Raw genomic sequence first — 19,729 nt, 5'->3', positions numbered from 1 at the left:
AGAGTCAATGTCTTCTTTCAATTTAAGGAATGGTCATTTTAATCAAAACAGTGTCTTCTTAACATCTGGGCCCAAGAAAACTAAAAGATGGTCTTGTTTCCTGCATTAGCCACTGCCATCCATAAGGGCTGGTATGTCCTGGTGTTTACTGGGCAAGTTCACCTAGATGACCTGTGTTAACCGTCCTCTTACATCCCGTGCTGATTTAAATGCTCATCTCCTCCCACATGCCTCTTACATAATCACAGACTGCTTCAGTTCAGAAGGAGCCTCTGCAGATCATTGAGTTCAAATCCCTGCTCCTCTCAGGACTACCCAAAACTAAACGATGTGGCTCAGAGTGTCATCCAGATGCTCCTTGAATTCCAATAGCCTTGGTGCCGTGACCACTCTCCTGGGGAGCCTGGGAACAGGGAGTTCCCTGGAGGAGGGAGTGGAAGGAAAGTGCTGACTTTTTTGGATCACTCAGTATTTTGTCCCTCCATAATTAAAAAGGGAGTTCCATTCAAGGCATTGCAACCACCTCTGTTAGAGAAATTTTGGGAAATTTCCTGAATTTCCTTTTAGGAAATGGAATTTTTAGGAATTAAAGGAAGGGATACGGAAGCACATGCTAATTGGATGCATGGCTCTCCGTAAGCTGGGACAAGACCTTCAGGATTAGCATGTGGAGGGTGTGCAGGCTCCCAGTCAGGTCATGGGAGGTTCCCTGGGAGGTGACTCTCTGGATTGCAGCTCCTGTTTTAGGAGGAGTTTATGCTGAATCACTTCTTTCTTGGTTTTTCAAGGGTCTTCACTGATAACCCTGGAAGGTCTATCAAACCTCAGAACAGAGCTCAACTTCAATAGTTATTTCATTTTAAGATTAATGTGTACATATTACAGCATTCTCTAAGGATGGTAGCAAAAAGAATTTGCTATAGCGATAGGTATTCTAACATCATACATGGGTGAGGAGAATGCTGCTTGTTTTTCTAACAGATTCACCATCTACTTGTTATCAACCTTATAATTTCACTGATATTTGCCTTTTCCCCTGTATTCTTACAGAACATCCCTTCTAAGACAGGAAAAAATCATATTTATTAAATGTCCTTTTGTGCTGAGCCACAGGCACAAGGAAATCACTTCCAAGAGGAACGAGGACGGTCCCTTGCACAAAAGCTTAAGAGCAAAACTAAATCTAGAACTCCCAGCATTGAAAGTACTTGATAGCAAGTAAATAATTTAAGATACAGAGAGGTGCTGTTTCATACTAAAACTAGTGCAAGATGCAAAGCATAAATCTTATCACCGATTAAGGTGAATGATCTAAATCATTGAATGTTTTCTTCGGCTCCCCAGGGGATTATAATATCACTGAAGATAACAATGACAGGACCATTGCAAAAATAGCAGATAAATTTTCCAACCAGTTATGCAAGCAGAGCAGATATTGAAAAATAGTTCCATGGAGTTCGTTAAAACAATTTAAGATCTCTCTGATACGTCAGTGTCCACACCACTCTGACACACTTTTTGGATGGCAGACTGTGTGATTATCTGTTATGAATCAGAAGGCAGAACGATCAGAATATTTAAGGAGAAAGAATTATCCTTCTTGGTAGGACTAATTTTTAAACCTTTATGTTTCCACATTTGGCATTTGCTCATGTTGTCTTGTCTCTTTTAAGTACTCAAGTGTGTTTGGAGATTTACATTATTCAGGAGAGGAAGCCAAGAAGATGTTGGTGCTCTAAGGAGTGGTAACAGAAGTGTACTTTTTTTCTTTGCATTTGCTTTGAATGATAAAATCTACTTGTAGGAAGGGAGATACATAATTGAAAGTTTCATCTTTCACATGGTAGATAAATCTGAGGCATTCACCACATATGGTTATCAAATAACTTGTGTAACTTTGCACAGGAGCCATAGTATTAAATTGCCCTGGGTCTGTTGTGCCTGAAGTGGGGAAAAAAATTCCTTAATGTTTGACCTCTCAGCTTCTTGTATGAAAGAGCACTGGAAGGATTACTGACCAGGGCCACATCACATAGCCTGTGGCTATGGAAGCACTGGGAAATGCCCCTGGAGCTGAGCACAGTCCTTTGGTCCACGTCCTTCGGTCCACCAAAGATGGGAAGTGCCTGGGTTATCACACTCTTTACTGGCATTTCAAGTAAAAACCTCTCCTTTGTGATGCTTCAGGAGGGCTTGCACATCTGGCAGGATGGGATGGCCTCTGGTGTGGGAAGCATTGTTGGGTGGACGCCACATTCCCATTCCCATCTCACAGCAACAGTTTAAGTGTCAGGCATTGGGTTGGGGATCCTTTCACATGCACAGTTGGAGGACAATAAAGAACTAAAAGTAAAATAGCTTTGAAAACACGAGGCAAATCTGAGCAGGGTGGCCTGAAACCTTAGACCTGAAAAAGTGTTCACTGTGGGCTCATGAGTTCCTCTCCAGTAATGACACCCAGTATGGTTGTGGCACCTGCAGCTAGTTTGTGAAATGCTCCACAGTTAGGGGGAGGTGGCTCCTTCCATGGGGCTCCTCCAGGCTTCCCCAGGCTGCAAAATGAGAGAGGCACAGCTCAGAGAGGGCGGGAAGCAAGGGCAGGATTGGGGCACGACGGGTGGCTGGGATGTCCCAGGGACCAGGAGTGAAACCACGGCGCTTGCTACTGAACAGAAAGTCACGGAACTGGCCCAGAGCCAGGTTCACAAGAAGGCTGAGAGGCTGATGGCAGCCTTGTTTACAAACCTTTTTATCCCTGCAGTCTCTTCCCTAGCTGCTGTGAGCTTACACTGCTCAAAAAGATACATTGTGCTATTTTATTTTCTTTTAAAATTCAAATAAATCCCAATTTTTTGTTCTTAAAAGCCTTTTTAAAAGGAACTCAGTAAAAAAGAATGCCCTAAGCAGGCTCATCTCAAGCCACAGATCATCTCACGACACCATAAAGGGATGCAGAGTCCTACAGCTTTTCCAAAGTGGATTCCAATTAACAGAAGTAATTATTACCCACCCACTCCCACCTTTTATTTAATCTGATTAAAACTGTGGCTCATATAAGTGAAAAGCAGAAATCTGTAAATGAAACAGTGTAAACAGGAGTTTCCAGTGTCTTTAAACTCACAATACAAATACAGTAGTTGAAGCACCAAGGGAAAACAATGACAACAGGAATGCAGCCATCTCCTCTCACAGCCCCTTACTGATCGATCCTTTTTCATATCATTTCACCCTTCTGTCATCTCTTTGCTATGCTAATAGCCAGAGCCTTCAGCTGTCTCTGGTTTCTGAACATCAGCTTAAACTGAAAAACCTTCAGATGTTTTCCCATTTGAAGAGTTTATCTCTGCCAGGGAAGAAATTCAAAACATATTGTATTTGATTGTTTTAAATTGAAAATTACCTCATCCTGTAGCTTCCTCTCTTGTTCTTCTGTCCAGTAATCCTGGGCTGCAAATGTGGCAGTGATGAGTGTGCTCATATCACACTCAAGTCAATAAACAATTCTTTCTTTTTTAATAACATTTAAAAGCACTAAAAAAGAAGTTAAAATGAGGATACCATCTCAGGAAAGAAAAAAGACAGAGGTATTGCCAATAGGAGAGAAAAAAGCAGTAGTAAAGCTTTTCTTGCACCTATAATACAAATACCTGCCTCAGGAGGGTTTGCCCCAGACCTTGTGATGCTCTCAGAAGCAGATTAGCAATTGTTCTCACTGCTACTGTGAGATTCAGGAGAGGAAAAAACTCCTGAGATATATTAGCACAGCAATACAAATTGCAAGCTTCTGTCTCCCCTGTGCCACATGCACTAGGTTGTGCTGACAGGCTACAGACAGGTCCAAGCCTCCTCCACCCTTGTTTTCACAGTAATTCCTACCCGTACACCATGCACACATGACCAGCAGGCAGTAAATGCATATATTACCACTCTTCTCACCCAGTGCTGGCCCACAGCAAAAGCTATTCCATGCAAAACTGGAAATCTGCCTTTCCTGTTGTGATAAAACATGAAGTATGGACACTATTAACATTGGTTTGAAAAAGGAATGGAGTACAGCACAACATTAGGGAGTGACTTTGTGAGAGGACATTGGGCACAAGCGACTCTGGAGCTCTGAATCAGTTGGCACACTTTTGCTGTTGAAGGTCAGGTGAGGAAAGGCTGACCTGTCCCAGGTGTGGGCCCTGACTGTACCCTGCACATCACCTCTCCCCCCTTTTTGTCTCCTCAGATTTCAGTTGGCAATCTGTGTTTTAAGCCACGGTCACCAGGACACTGCTGCAGCCCCACTCTGCACACTCGCATGTCAGAAAGCATTGCCTTTGATTTTCCTGGTCCCTGACCAAGACTGGAGCAAGTTCTGCCAGGGATTTACCTCCAGTACCAGTCAGAAACAGCACTGATTCAAAATTAAATAATAAAATCCTTTAACCTTCAAAAAGTAGCGAATGTTTCTCCATCCATCCATCCATCCATCCATCCATCCATCCATCCATCCATCCATCCATCCATCCATCCATCCATCCATCCATCCACCCATTCATCCGTCCATCCATCCATTCATCTTCATCCTCTATTGGGATGAAGGAACAAAGACCCTGATGTTGCATTGTCTCATCTCTGCACAGCACACAGTAATTCCACAGCTCGTAATGTAGCAAATAATTTGGGTTGTGAAAACTTGGGTTTCCAGAAGCTCAAGTCATTCTACCCCAAGATAAGAATTAAGACAACAGTATAATAATGAGAGCATTACATAAACCACACAAACCAAATTCTAGACCTTAGGCTAGATAGTTATGAAAGGGAGCAGACTCCTGAACTGGAAAGGAGACATGATATTTGCAAAGCATTGAATCAGAGTGGGGAAAAATTTAAATTACAGATACTACAAGTTGTAGAAGAGCAAGAGTATCACCGTGGAGGCCCAACCAGGAACACAGACTGGGGACGCAGATCTGGGTGCAACAACAGCAGCAGGGCAGAAGCCCTGCCCTTAGTTTATTTTTCCATTATATACCTGTGGCAAGGTGACCATGGATTGGAGAAGGGTATCGCCACCTCTCCTGTCACATTGGTCCAGGAGGCTGTCATTCAACCTCCCCTTGTCTTGGAGAAAGTATTCATAACATTGCCAATATTTACAAAACATGGTCCTGTGTTTACAATTCACCAGCGTGAGAAACTGCACGTTTCTCCTTTAATATGAACGCTTAGCAAACCAGGAAAATTCATGGCAACACAAGAGTAGCTCTTTCTTCAACAAAGAACTTGCAAGACTAAACCAGACTGCCAGAAACACTCAAAAAGTATTTCTCAGTCCTTTGAAGTGCCACATTTAATAGCTCCTTATCAACAGAGGTTGAACCCCAGGAAAGACAAGAGCAGCATATGGATGTTGGAGCTGACTCAGAAGGTGACCACTCTGAAAAGAGCCATTGTGCTGTGACTGAGCACAGAGACTTTGCTGCTGTCTAAGGAGACATAAAATACCTGACACCAAGGAAGAGCTGTACTTGCTTTGGAGAAAATATGATACTAAACATATTTTTTTATTGTACTCAAAGTCACAGAACCCATTAGGACAGCCCTGTAGTCACTGACAAATTGCTTAAGCTGACTATTTATGTAGATGTAGATCTCCTAACTACACCAATAACAGGGCTCATGACTCCAATACCTGAAAATGAAGAAATACTGTCTGGATATGGAAAATGTCAAATTATTTTCAACATCTAAAGCCACAGGAAAAAGCTGCACAGCAAAATTACAAGTTGCATAAGGATGGTGGATACATCAAGATGCTTTGGGGACCAGCTGCCCAGCCAAGATGAGTGATGAAGCATTTTGTAACAGAAATCACAACAGAATTGTATCAATGACACCAGAGGAGATGTCACGGAGTCATCACAGCCCACAGTGTCCTGTGACTGAGATGGGGCAGTGGGGTAACTCAGCTTGCAGCAACTAAAACTTCACCCCAGGCTGCCTGCAGGACAGCAAGAAATGAAACAAAAACAAGTCCATGTTGCAAAGCATCGATGGTGTAAAGGTATTCCAGCTTTGATGCTCTGAGGATGAAGACTCAGTTTTAGGTGCTCCCTGCAGCTTTAGAAAAACAGGATAATAAAACCCACAAAATTTCCACTCACAAATGCTTGCAGCTGCCTGAGAGATGTGCTCTTCTGACCTTCAGAAAAAGGGAATGACATTCTTCTCTAGCTCTGAGGCTTATTTTTCCTTAATTTCTGCTTCCTACTTCAGTGCAGGAATTTGCTTTACTCTCTTTTGGAGTGTTTCTTCATCTTAATGCCTGCAGGGAATCTCCAGCACACATGGAGACATCCCAGCTTCATGCATACAGCTGACAATTAGCACCTAAAGAACAGGAGGTAGTGAATATAAAAACTATTGCACAGAGAGGCTTACTTTTAAGAAAATTGTTCCTGTTTCACAAAAGAGAGTGACAGTTCTCTCTTTCTTGGTAAATGGAGTGGAGAGGTTACTGAGAAAAAGCTCAAGATTAATTCAAAGTTCTGTCTTGAAAGCTAAAGCAGGAGTCTCAAAATACATAACAAGACAAATATAAATGAATAGGGGGTTGATTTCTTTTTTTCTTCTCCTAGCAGAAAAAAGCCCCAAACAACAATAGCATCTCTTAATTAAATACTGATGTTTTTCCTCCCTTTTTATTTACTGTGGTTTCTTGAGATCTTGGAGTATTTTGACTGCAAACAAATCTCTGGTTTACAGCACAGGCTACGTATCAGAGCTGCTATCAAAACACAGCTATAGTTACTGTGCCCGAGGTGTCTGGTGAAGGCCAGGTGTGCAGGAAGCAGCAGAGATGTGTCCCCCAAGGAATAAAGTGCAGATGTGGGGATGGTTCCTGCACGGCATGAACTGATGAGACACAGCCAATCCCCTCCAGTTTGGGCAAACACTAGGGGGTTTTGGCTGCTATGCAGGAAGCAGGTTTGCCCAGGCAGCGCTCAGAGCAGACCTGCTCTGAGGAGCAGTCCAGTGCTGAGTTGTGTCTTCTGAGTCGTTTGGGAGCTCCAGGGCTGGCCTCCCACCCCAGATCGCAAAGGACATGTGACACAGCCAGAGTCACCCATGGGCACTCCTACCCCAGCGGCTGCCACAAACCACCCTGGCAGAGCCCCAGCTCCCAGCCAGCCCTGCCACTCCGTGATTTCAATCTCTTGGGGTCGACAGCCTGACAAAAGGATCCAAAACAGAGCACCAAAAGCTGGGAAGGGCATTACTAATTGTGCCACAGCCACTGGAGAAAAAAAAAAAAAAAAAAAGCAGAGATGTGATGACAGCAAGGTGGTTTTGCTGCCTCTGGTTCTGACTGTGCTGCCACTCACACATCCTGCCCATGGGATGTGTCCGGGCCAGGGAAGGCAAGTCATAAGAGAAGCCATCTGAGGTTGTTTTTCACCAAAAAATCTCCATCTCACTGAATGCATAAAGAAATAAGAGTGAATCGCCCAACCTTTAATTCAAGACTCCAACTTCTAAGGGTTTCCATTATTACAAAAGAAGCTCCTGCCCATGCAGGTGCTGGCAGGTGCCAGCTGAGCTGGTGCTGGTGACCTGTCCTAAGGCACAGCTCTGCTCCGACACCTGTGCATCTGTCTGGGACATGGGAGGGGAAGGGATGTCCCCAGACTTACTCCCAGACTTACTCAGCACTGGAAGCAGAGGCACCATGGGACAATTTCACCGTGCCTGTCAGCTCTGGCAATGGGGGGTTTTTATATGGATGGCTATTCATTAAAATCTGGTCCAGGACCAGGCAGATAGAGATGGAAATGCCTTTTTATTTCTTTTTTTCTTTTTTTTTTTTTCCCTCATGGTCTTGTTCCAAACCTGAGTTTTAGGTCCCAGTATATAGCCTCTTACCAGCAGGCTCCCAAAGAAAAAGAATGGCTTACAACGGTTTTATAAATCCCAGCTGTTTAGAAAACTGGGATCGCTCACCCTACCCCCCAAACCTATGGATAACAGCCCAAATAACATATGTTTTTTCACTAGTGACAATGCTCAATAGGCAGAGATACCAAGAATAGTAGTTCACTTGTGAACTACTATTGAACACTACTAAATGAACACTGAATAGTAGTTCATTTGTGAGTGGACTTTTAAACCCAATTCCCTGCTTTGTTACACAAGTTAACACAGCTACTACACTCCAGAATTACCTGATATCAAGTTATCCCAATGAGAATTGGCATAGAACAGCAAACAGGCAGATGCTCCTCCATATAAAAAGGTCTGACATGAAACAAGAATAAATGTTAACTCCTTGTTTGAATGCTAAGCTCCTGTTTCCAGCTGTAGCAAGCAGAAACAGCAGCAACCGGAAAACAGCGGAAAACTCATAATTTTATCTTTTATCTTTTCTTCTTTATTTTGGAGACCTTGTCTACCTCTTTGGTTGGCTTCATGTGCTGGTTTAGGATTTGTACTCCCTGAAGGATAATAAATATGTGCAAGGCAATAAATATCCAGAAAAGAGGAGACACATGTTTTAGAAGGAAACTTCACGCTTAATTGAGGTTTTTCTGTGTCAGTAGAAATCAGGATTGAGACTTTTACATGGCCCACCAAATAATGATCAGACTGAGGAAAGAAGGCAACAAAATGAGAGATTTGCCAATCCCTGGAACAGTCAGACATGAGGCTAAAAGGCTCATTAAACACATTTCTCCAGAGAAAGGTACAAATGTTTTAAAATCACCAGGGTTTCATGATAATTAATGTGTCTTTTTTAAGGGCAAAAAAAATCTCAGAGCAATATTTAAATGCAGGAGGAACGTTCACCACAGCGTGCTGCCCTGGATCCTCACGCAGGAACGCAGGGACCGGGGAGCAACAACCATTACCCAGCTGCTCTCCTCGCTCCGGTGCTGTGAAAGGGTTTAATGAGCCACAAAGTGTGTTTTGCTCTCTTCATGGATCACGGGAGCAAAAGTCCTGGGGGTACAAATGGCTTGTGTTGTTTCTGCCGCTGTGAACTGGGCCCTCAGGGGTACATTTTCACCGCAGCTCCTGTGGATTTGGCTGCTTGAGTCCCATTGATGTTGATGGCACTCGAATGGGTAAAACCCCACCAAGTGCTTGCAAATGTGTCCCCCGGTGTCTGTAAAGCATCCTTGTCTCTTCTAATAAAACTGACTGACCCAGTCTGGTGGTGGTTTCTGTCCCCAGCCAGGTCTGGGGTCCTCTGGAGGTTTAAGGAGAGCACAGGAATGCACTTAGGAATTCCTGTTGCACCTCCCTCTCCAGTCCTGCTTCTCCCTGGCCTGGCCTGCTGGGTCAAGGTAGCAATCAATAAATGCTGTAAGACATTATAAGACATGATGCCAACTTCCTTCATACAGGTCCAGTTCTAGGGTCTGGAATGTCACTCACCCTGGGTGCAGCATGAGTATAATTCCAGAGGACCACAGAAAATGTGAGCAGAGACACAATGATGTCCCCATTCTCTCCTTCATGTCACAGTGCGAAAAGGGACCATTTTGATAAAAACGGTCCTTTTACAGTGGATTGGCACACTGAAATGTCTGACAGCAGCCTGAACTTGAGCAGTCCCATTCAGGCTTGCAAAATCTTTTTTAAATTGTTATTTGCCTTGACATTTAACCAGGAATTAAAGCCCAGCTATTTGTCTGCTTTCCAGTTTGTCATCATAGCTTATAATAACCAGGATATGACACAGGCTGATAATACGTCCAGTGCTGATTGTGTGCTGCTCAAAAGGGCCAACCACCTCAGAGCACAGACACTGGTGAACTGCTTAATATGGTCTCGGGTCTGTGAATCTGTGAAACCTGTATTTTAGATTTAAGTTTAAGATTCTTGTGCAGTGCTGAGACCAGAAAGTGGTTGAAAACACATGAGTTCTCAAAAAAACCCCACATTTGAGGGAATACTGAGCAGGGCAGGAAGAAGAGACAGCGATGCCGGTATCAGGATAGTGGGGTTTTTTTAGCTGCCCATTTGTAAAAGTAATATGAAGTAATATGCATGGAAATGTCCACATGGGGTACACACGGGATGGAAATGTCTGCTTAAGCCTGCAGTGAAGCAGCTCATTAGCACATGGTGGGTATCAGTTACTGCTACAAAGGGAGAATAATTGGATATTAAGGCTGGAAAAGCATAGGCAAGGGGTTTTTTTAATGGGGAAGAAGAGCACCCTAAAGGATCTTGAGCTGATCACAAGGAGCAGAAGAGGGGACCACAGTCCCCTGTGACATTGGGATGCAAGGAACAGCAGCCAGCAATGGGAGATGGAGAGGCAGATGGGCTGAAACTCGTGAGGGTCTCACTTCAGCTACACAGACTACAGAGACTGCACATGGGCATTTCTTACACCTCTGTCCTTCCTCTTTTTTTTTTTTTTTTTCTTTTTTTTTCCTTTTTTTTCTTTCTTTTCTGTCTGTTTCTACTTTCTTTCACATCACACAAGCCACAGAAGAGCAGTCAGGAGCTGAGGCCATTATCAGGCTCACAGCATGGGTGACAGTCACCCAGACTGAGTTGAAATATTTTAATAAGGGAAAATCCATGGCTTTCCCAGGCAGCAAAGCAGACTTGAGTGTCAGGAGGCATTGTCAAAGCTTCAGCTCTCAGCAGTGAATCTTGCTGCACCCATCAGTCCATCACCACTGGGGCAGAGCCAGGAACAGCTGGAGGGCTGGAACCTCAGGCAGGCACAGGACTAACCTTCCCCAGTGCTGGAACATTCCTGGCAAGGCACAGGGATGTCAGAAGAGGTGCCTGGCCATATTCTGTGAATTTCAATGGCCTTTGTGGTGCAAAAGCTGGTCCACACAAATAAGAACTGGACCTGAATGCAATCCTGAAAACTACTCCTATTTAAAAGCAACTCACTGCAGTCTGCTTTATAACTAGAGACAAACTTTAATTTGTGCATTGCCTTTACTTTCAGACTTCTCAAATGTGAAGTGTTTAATTGTGGAAGTTTATCACTCCGTTAAATGCAGCTTCTACCTCAGATTTATAAATAAGGTGCATGCTTTTCTGAATAGTTTCCATTGTAGTCCTTCCCATTTTGTGCCTGCACAAAGACTGGGTGTTTTGGTCATTTCTTTCAGCTGAGAATCTGCCACATAGCACCACTTTAATAAAAGCAAAGATTATTTCTGTTTAACCCAAATGACTCAAGATTCATGACAGAGATGGAAACAAGGAAGGAACGAAAAAAGAGAAAGGGAGGAAGAGAAAGGGAGAGGAGAGAGAGGAGAGGAGAAAGGGGAAAAGGGAAAGGAGAAGGGAGAAGGGAGAAGGGAGAAGGGAGAAGGGAGAAGGGAGAAGGGAGAAGGGAGAAGGGAGAAGGGAGAAGGGAGAAGGGAGAAGGGAGAAGGGAGAAGGGAGAAGGGAGAAGGGAGAAGGGAGAAGGGAGAAAGGAGAAAGGAGAAAGGAGAAGGGAGAAGGGAGAAAGGAGAAAGGAGGAGAGAGAAAACTCTTTCATGTAATAAAGCATAGGATTTCCTTAAGTGAAAACATCCTAACCATGGAAATCTGATTCCCACGAACATTTTTACATTTCTTAAAATTCAGATTTAAAAGAAATCATTGTTTGTTCCCTTATACTGGTTAATTGTATTTTGATTTGGTACCTGGAAGCAGATCCCCAGTGTCTTAACCCCTCTATAAGCACAGCAAATACAGTGGAACAGGAGATGCACTTCTAAGCTCCAGATTTATCTTAAAAGGGATTTCCAATTGTTTATCTGATACATGCTTAATTCATTTGATGTAAATTAATATTTATCCTTCAAAAAGAGGATTTTTTTTTTTTTAATCTGGCAGTGGCTATAGTAATTCTTTAGACATTTACTGGACAAAATTTGTCACTGTTCAACCTTTGTTGCAAACCTAATGCTCAGAGCAGCAGAGCCAAAGGCTGGCTATGGGTCAAAAACATTTGGAGGGCACTTGAGACAAATGTCTGGAGTTTCTGGGCTCAGCTGCAGAGCTGTAGAAAACTCATGCAATATTTACATTTTTCCATGGGGTCAGCAAGAAAACATATACTGAACTGAGCAATTTTGAAAGAGCTCTGCTGTGCATTTGCTTACACCCAAACTGAAAGCTGTGCTGGGGAGCAACCCCAAGATGAGTGGCTTATGTGAAGCCTTGACAAGTCAAATGATCTAGTGTGGCTTTTTTGACAGAAATTTGAAATACATTCCTGTGTGAAATTTTCAACATATTCAGTCCATATTAGTGAGAGTTTGGGGTTTTTTTCATTTGCTTAAGTCTTTAAGTGAAAGGGCAGAATTTGAGGAAGGTTTGCTTTTGAAAAATGCCAAACAAAACCAACTACTTTTCAAAGATCCAGTGGGGATGGGATGAGTCAGAAGCATCAGTTCTGTTCCAGACAAGCCCATGGCACCTGGGTGGATGAAGACTCCATGTGTGCCAGTGAGAAAATTCCACTCCTAAATTGAGGGATATCTCACCTAGGATGGTAACAGTGTAAGTTTCCCTCTCTTTGACATGGAACCTGCACAGGGATTGTGCTCAGAGGAGAACCAGGAAGGACAACACATCTTCACATCCTCCCCAGAGTAACAAGCTCTGATCTTATCAAAGTCCTCTCTCTTTCTTCACCCAATCTAGCTCCAAATAAATGCTGCAGACACAAGCCCAGTGGTGTGACATCTGCTTTGTAAACAGGTCCTTTATTTTTGTTTTACCCACCTACATCTGTGGCCAGAACGGGGTTTCATCAAGCTGGCCTTTCCTGGTTTGTTTTCTTTTTTTCCTCTGGGTCTTCCACAACTTTACAAGCTCTTACAGAATGACTAAAGCACTTGGAAACTTGTGAGACTTTTCTGGAAGGGGTAAAAGAACATTATTATTCTTGGGCTGGCATAATAGTCCTAAGTTTGTTCTTCCCCCTCCAAAGTGAGAGAATTCGTTATGCATCCCAAAAAACTTACCTTATTTCCTGTTCCAGCCCAATCTGAGAACGCTGTAGGTGACAGATGTTGCAGTAATCTCACTCTCAGTATTTCTAGACAGAAAAGACAGATAGGTCCTCGCAGTATAGGTGAAGTATCGCCTGTGGTGTGATCCTCCTTTACTGCAGGCAGAGAGACAAAAAATAAAACTTTTGGAAAATGTGGTTGAAGCAGCATTTTGGGTCAAAATGCATGAGCTGTTTAAGCATTTTCTCTTCTCGTGAAAAGACATAAAACACCTCACCTCCTATTAAAACACAATTGTCTTTTGGGACAGAGAAACATTGTGTTTGTAGGATTTCTTTATTATGGTGTTTATAAATCTAATCTTATTTTTCTTTATTAGCATTTTTTAAATTAACTAATGCTATTGAATTACTATTTAATTTTATCCATTGCCATTTGTTTGCCCAGCTGCAGATGGTCCTCTCTGACCTTTCAAAGCAGCCTCTGCTCCCCATTCAATCCAGATTTGTCAAAAAAATAGTAAATTTGTAAGTCCTGTCTCATGTTCTGTGTGTTTAACAAAATTAATAAACATACAAACTCTACCCTGTCACAGGTTTGATTAAACCTTCCACATTTCCTGTCAAAAGTGGCCATCCAGGGATGGATGAACAGGTTCGTCCAACGCCCTGATTCTATATTATCACAGTACTAGTGTTAAAAAGGAGCCTCACTGAGATAGAACAGTCTGTGATTAAATTTCTCATTTTCTTTTAAAAACAGCAAATACATGTCTGAAAAGGATGACATCTAGAAGGTCATGATCACAAGTGAAGGAAAATAGTTATGGATATCCTGATGATACACCTTCAGCAAGGTCTATGCCACCATAAAAAAAAAGTGATAAAGAGGGAGGCAGAATTTTAAACACTTTTTTTTCCAATTCAAATAAAGAGACAAAACACTCAAAACTGGAAATTTATATAAGTACCCAAAAGTCAACTGATAAAAATAAATGTGTTCTAATTATTGACACTAACATATACATTGAAAATGGAATGTAATAAAATATTAATATTTCTTGTAAAACTTTGTGATAGGATGCTTCTTTCCAGCTCTTCAGAATCTTTTTCAGTGAATATTAAATTTATAAGAAGAAATTACTTTTTCTTGAAGAATGTAATTAGAACAAGAAAGAGTGACAATGCTATAGTCTCTTCCAGATGTGTCACTGGAAATGATAAGTTTCTGGATTGTTTTTGTTGTTGTTGTTTTCTAATTAGCTCCTTTTCTATTCTCACATTTCACTGCCTGAGGCACAAAGCACCCAAGAGAAGAGCTCAGCACCTGCACCTTGCTCACCCCTGGCATTTCCATACTGAAATCCCTGGGTATGGATGGAAGGAACTGTGCAGCTCTGGAGCTCTTCCGTGCTCAGGATTTAGCTGTGCCTCTCCTTCTTTGTTCTAACAAAGCCATTGTGATGCAGCTAGAGCTTTGGGCACTCAGCTTTCCAGCACATTGTGTGTGGAAATTCCCATTTGTTACAAACATGAGAGGCAACATTATGGTTGCAGGCTTTGTGAGGAAGTGGAACATGATGCATGAAAGCCTAATCAAGGATTCCTGAGGAGAGATGAGGGAGAGATTTGTGTATGATAGGTTTTTTCTGTTGTTTGATTTTGCAAATTGTTTCAAATCTGTGAAGGAAGGAGGATGTAACGTGGCCAAATCCTTTTGAATTCGGTATCTGACATCCACAGGGACTTCTGGACCAAGACAGAAGAAATGATGAAGATGATGTAGGTGTGTCAGTCAGGAAATACAGATAGTTGCATGTTAATTCATAAAAAGGCACAGCAGAAGCTTCACTTCCTTTCTGGCCTGAGGGTGGAAAAAGTTCAGCCAGGATTACATGGGTCATTTCACACAGTCAGTCAAACTTTCAGATAAACTCCCTCCGAAACCCAAAACCCCGTGGGTAGGTCTCAGAGCCCATGCAGTGGGACAAAGCTCTCTCATTTCCCATGCCCCTCCTGCAAAGAAACAAGAAGAATCACCAGCACAGCTTCACTGGTGAATTTAAGAGCATCCAGCCAAGAGAACCTTCCCAAACCTGGCTGCCATGGGGGCCTGGAGCAGCCAAGCTCATTATGTGATCCTCAACCTACACTGAGTCCTGTCCCTGTGCAGACAGGAAAAGGAGGCTCGGAGGTGACCTTATCACTCTCTACAACTCCCTGAAAGGTGGCTGTAGCCAGGTGGGGGTCCGTCTCTTTCTCCAGGCAACAACAGACACAATGAGAGGATGCAGTCTCAAGCTGTGTCAAGGGAAATATAGGTTGGCTATTAGGAAAAAGTTTTTTACTGGAAGAGTGATTAAGTACTGAAATTATCTGCCCAGGGAGGTAGTGGAGTCACCATCCCTGGATGTGTTTAAAAATAGACTTGATGTGGCACTTGGTTAATGTAGTGCTAGGGCATGGGTTGGACTAGATGATCTTAAAGGTCTCTTCTAATCTGGTGATTCTGTTCTGTTCTGTTCTAGACTCAGCTGCAGCTTCCCCTCCACTCATTCCTTCTTCACTCAGGTCTGGCCACACCGTGATTCCTACTAAACGCATGCCTTGCCTGAGCCTGAAACGACAAATCTAAACCAGAGTGCAGGCATCCATCTGGAGCTGAAGAATTTAATGGATTCACCAGGAGATTCCCCTGATGGTCCTGTTGGGAGCCTGCACCAAAATCTAGGGCACCCATGGATGAGAACATCCCCCACTCTCACCCCTGCTGCACTGCTGAGGTTAATGAGGAGCTCAGCACTCCTGGGACAGGGAAGAATGTAGGGAGAAGTCTCCCCTCAGTCACTGTGTGGAGGGTGATGCAAGTCCAGCTTACACCCTTGGAGGAAGTCCAGCAGGGTGCTGCCAAAATGCACAGTCTCAGGATGTAAAAATGACCATTTCATACTAATGCTGGAAGCCAAAATCCTCATGACTGCCTGCAATTTTTTTTTTTTTTGTATGTTGCTCTCCCTGAGGGCACAAACACTGATTATGGTGTCTTCATTCAAAATTTCTCACTCCTTATTTCCCTCTTTTCCTTCCCTTCAATGATTTATGTAGAGATAGAAAAGATCAGTTGAGTCTCTCTGTTGTTTCTTAGCTTTTTTGTCCTACCAACTTAAATAGTCTTGAGCAATGCCTCCTGTGAATGATTATTTTCAGCCTATTCTACCTCATTAGGAAGCTTTTTTTTTCCTTGACAAACATCCCAAACCTCTCTTTCTTCTTTCCACCCCATTATGCCCACTTATCCCCTTACACAAGCAACTTTTTGTTCCCAAACTGCATCTCAAATCCCTGTGTTTCAGATACCAGTTTCATACAGAATATCACATATTCAGTTAGCTCTTTTTTTTTTTCCCTTCTTCTGAAAAATACTTTTAACCCGCAGCTTGAGTCTGGTTGTATTACAGGAATAAGGGAATATAAAAATGGCCTCATCTCTAAAAAAGCAAAAGGTCTGCAGCAGTAACTGCAAACAGAATCAAGCTGAAAATGAGAAATTTTTGGAGTTTGCAGTCACACAAATTGTGCAAGTAATTTACTTAGAAACTACTTGCAGACTGGTTTAATTCAGTTACTGATTTATTCAATTGAGCAGCAATTTCTAAGAGCTGCAGCATTGTTACTCTGTCAAATTTCACATACAAGAGTGTTTGCATGAAAAAAAAAAGTTTCTTCACCTCTGCTACTGGCATGAATTCGATCAACAAACCCCAGTATTCCCTACATAAAACATACCTCAGGCAGGAAGTTTTCATCAGCTGATCTGTCCACACAGCGTTCAGTCAGGACTCCCTTAAAAACTTCCTGTTTACGTCTCAGCTTCTCACTCACCTGCACCAGGAAGCATCACTAAAACTTCTCAGAATGGCAACTCTGATTCTGGTGCATATGAGAGCAATATATTAATTTATAAACCAAATTCATAAACCAGAGGTTATAAAGCAGGTGCTAAGCCTGAATGATTATGATCTGTAAATGAATTGTCACAAGGGTGATTCCCATTGTTCTATAACTTTAATTTCTAAATCTGATCCCAGTTCCTAATCTGAACTCTTTAAATCTGCCCTTTCAAAATTAACTGTTTCAGAAAACAACTGATAAACAGGTGTTAGCAAAAGAACTTGAGAAAAAATGTGATTTTTCTGTCAATTGTACACTTTCTGCCACCTTAAGTAAATAGTAGATAAAGAAACCTATTTATCTGTTCTGATATTATTATTTAGTGCATTTCCTCATCATTAATTTTTTTCATTAGCATTAATCAAGATCATTCTTCATTTTCTTTGAAATAATTCACCCAAACCTTAGGAGCAGTGAGCTTCCTTTCAGAGTTGCTTTTGGAAAAAGTGAAAGCACTTGAAACTTTGGAACCTTGACTCATTCAAAGGTTTAGTATAACACAATTTCACATTGATTCTTTTTTCTCCCTCTGTAGTCAAGCAAACTTACACTGATGTCACCTGTAATACCTCATCAGTTGACTTAAGACACAGTGTCCTAAGATTTGTAAATATTTTCAGCAGTGTCAGACAAGTGACTTTTAGAGCAAGTGGAAAACACCCAGTGTTGTCCATCAGTGAGGTTCTTTCAGGGTAAAACTTAGGGGAGAAAGGAGATTTGATACTCTGTCCTTATGATTTAGTGTGAGAGAGCTCAAAACACTTAATCTTCAAAACATGACCTGTCTCCCTCCAGCCCTCCTTGCTTTTGAAAGCCCTCTACAGTTGTCAGCCTCACGGTCAGCAAAGTCAACACAACAATTAAAAAAAATTAAGAAAAAGAAATATTTTAACCTTTTTTATTTGCAGTAGTCTTTTCTTCTGTGGTTGCATGTGGCTTTAGCAATGACAGCTCTGGATGCTGGGTGGACCCTGCTTGGATTAATCACAGACAGAGCAGCTGAGGTTGCAGTGAGCCCTCCCGAAGAAGCACATCCACACACTCCTCCTTCCCTCCCAGCTTCACCCTCCTCTGTAAATCAAGTAAGAAACAAACCAGATCCCCTCTGCCTTTTGTTATCAGTGCCATGGATAATCCTCCCCTGGTAACAATCCATGTGGCCAATAATCAATCAAAGGGAGGGGATTAACAGCAGTGGGAAAATGCACCATGACAAAACACTTTTCCTTGCACCCTTGCTCCTGGTCAGAATATTGTCAGCACAAGCACCTTCTCAGGCTAATTGCTGACAAATGTGAGATAAACTGCCTGTTATCACAACCAGCTCCCCTCCCTTTTTAAGTGAAGGGATGCAATTAAAGCCTTAAGTATTACACAGAACGGTGACATCCGTTTATTGTTCTTGTTTCACACGAATGGAGCTTTATCTCATTTCATACACCAGACGCTATTATGAAATACTCACATTTGGGGAAGAGAGGCAGGCCTGGGAAATTCTGGGTGAAGAAATTACATGAAAGGAAAGAAATGCCTGGTTTTATTTGAGAGCTGGCAGGTTCTGTGACAGAATCTGGCTGTGGCAAAAGGTGTGGGATGAGTCTGGGTTCCTGGGGCTTGGAGACACAACAACCCACAGTCAGAAGTATTTCTCTGCATAAATTGCTGGAAGTGCTGTGCTGTGCTTGGAAAAAACATGTGAGGAGAGAGAAAACACAATATTGAGTGCAACCAGAAGTCCACTCAGATTCTCATCAGAGAATTTTCTCAGAAATTGTCCACTGGTATAAAGTGAATTCTCCTAATTAGTAAGGATGAGTCAAAGGTGAAATCTTGGTGTTAACTGTTTGAACAAAGACCAGGGATATTTTCCCTGCAATCCAGCAGACACAAACAGCTGTTCCTGTGGCTGGCAGCCCCTTATTTGTCACTGTTTATTGTGCACAGCAGCATTGGCAGCCCTTAGCCAACCACCCCATACCACCCCTGGGTTGTGTAGAAACCCCTCCAGTGCCAGGATCTCACACAGAGGGACAAGAATTCATAGTCTTGCATATATGTTGGGTTGGAACTGGATGGTCTTTAAGGTTCCCCCACAACCCAAAGCTTTCTGTGATTCTGTATCTCCTGTGGACAAGCCACCAGGCTATTAAGAACAGTGAAAAGTGGAATTTACTATTTCTTAGCTGTGTTAAGAACAATTAAATCAAGCAGTCCATTCTTACATCTCTGAACTACTCCATCAGGAGTTATTCACATATCTTGACTCGTCATTGCACTTAATTTCATGTATTACTAATCTGACATTTAGAAGCCTGGTACTTCTAATGTTCCTTTATTTCCATAATTTCCACTTTGTGATAACAAGAAGAAAAGTGGCTATATAGTATTGAGCAGGCCCATGACAAAGGAAATACTAACTTTGTAATGCCTTTTGCAGACTTCATGTTCTGCTTCCTGCCTTTTCTCCTCCACTCCCAGCACGGAAGAGCCCTCAACAAAGCAAAAGGATGGGTTCATCTGTTCTAAGTCTGGCAACCCATTACCACCCCTTCTACATCCCTTTATTTAAATAATGCAATATATTTAGTATCTGAATGTACTTTTTAATATGCATATGCTCTGCTCAGGCACCAAAAAACACTACCTTATACATGTACTTTTCATCAACCTAGCAAAATTATGTTTGTGAAGAGAAGGGCATTTAAAATTTAACCTTCATTTGACTTAAGATTGGGAGAAATCTCCTATTTTATAGCAAATCATGAAGGAACCTTAAAGTAAAATTAAAATTAAAATCCTTATAAC

At 42.3% G+C, this 19,729-nt stretch overlaps 1 long non-coding RNA gene across 1 annotated transcript; it reads right to left on the bottom strand.

The window, feature by feature from the left end:
* Window positions 1-12,708: 12,708 nt before the first annotated feature.
* LOC134564704 (uncharacterized) lies at window positions 12,709-16,831 on the bottom strand. Its single transcript, XR_010083618.1, has 3 exons — window positions 16,760-16,831; window positions 12,987-13,129; window positions 12,709-12,878 (listed from the first exon to the last, which is right to left on the bottom strand). It is a non-coding gene; the product is annotated as an uncharacterized LOC134564704 (long non-coding RNA).
* Window positions 16,832-19,729: the final 2,898 nt, after the last annotated feature.

This window comes from Prinia subflava, chromosome Z (assembly GCF_021018805.1).
Source record: "Prinia subflava isolate CZ2003 ecotype Zambia chromosome Z, Cam_Psub_1.2, whole genome shotgun sequence".
NCBI classification, from domain to species: Eukaryota; Metazoa; Chordata; class Aves; order Passeriformes; family Cisticolidae; genus Prinia; species Prinia subflava.
The sequence above is the reverse complement of the archived record's forward strand: the minus strand, read 5'-3'. Positions and strand labels throughout refer to the sequence as shown.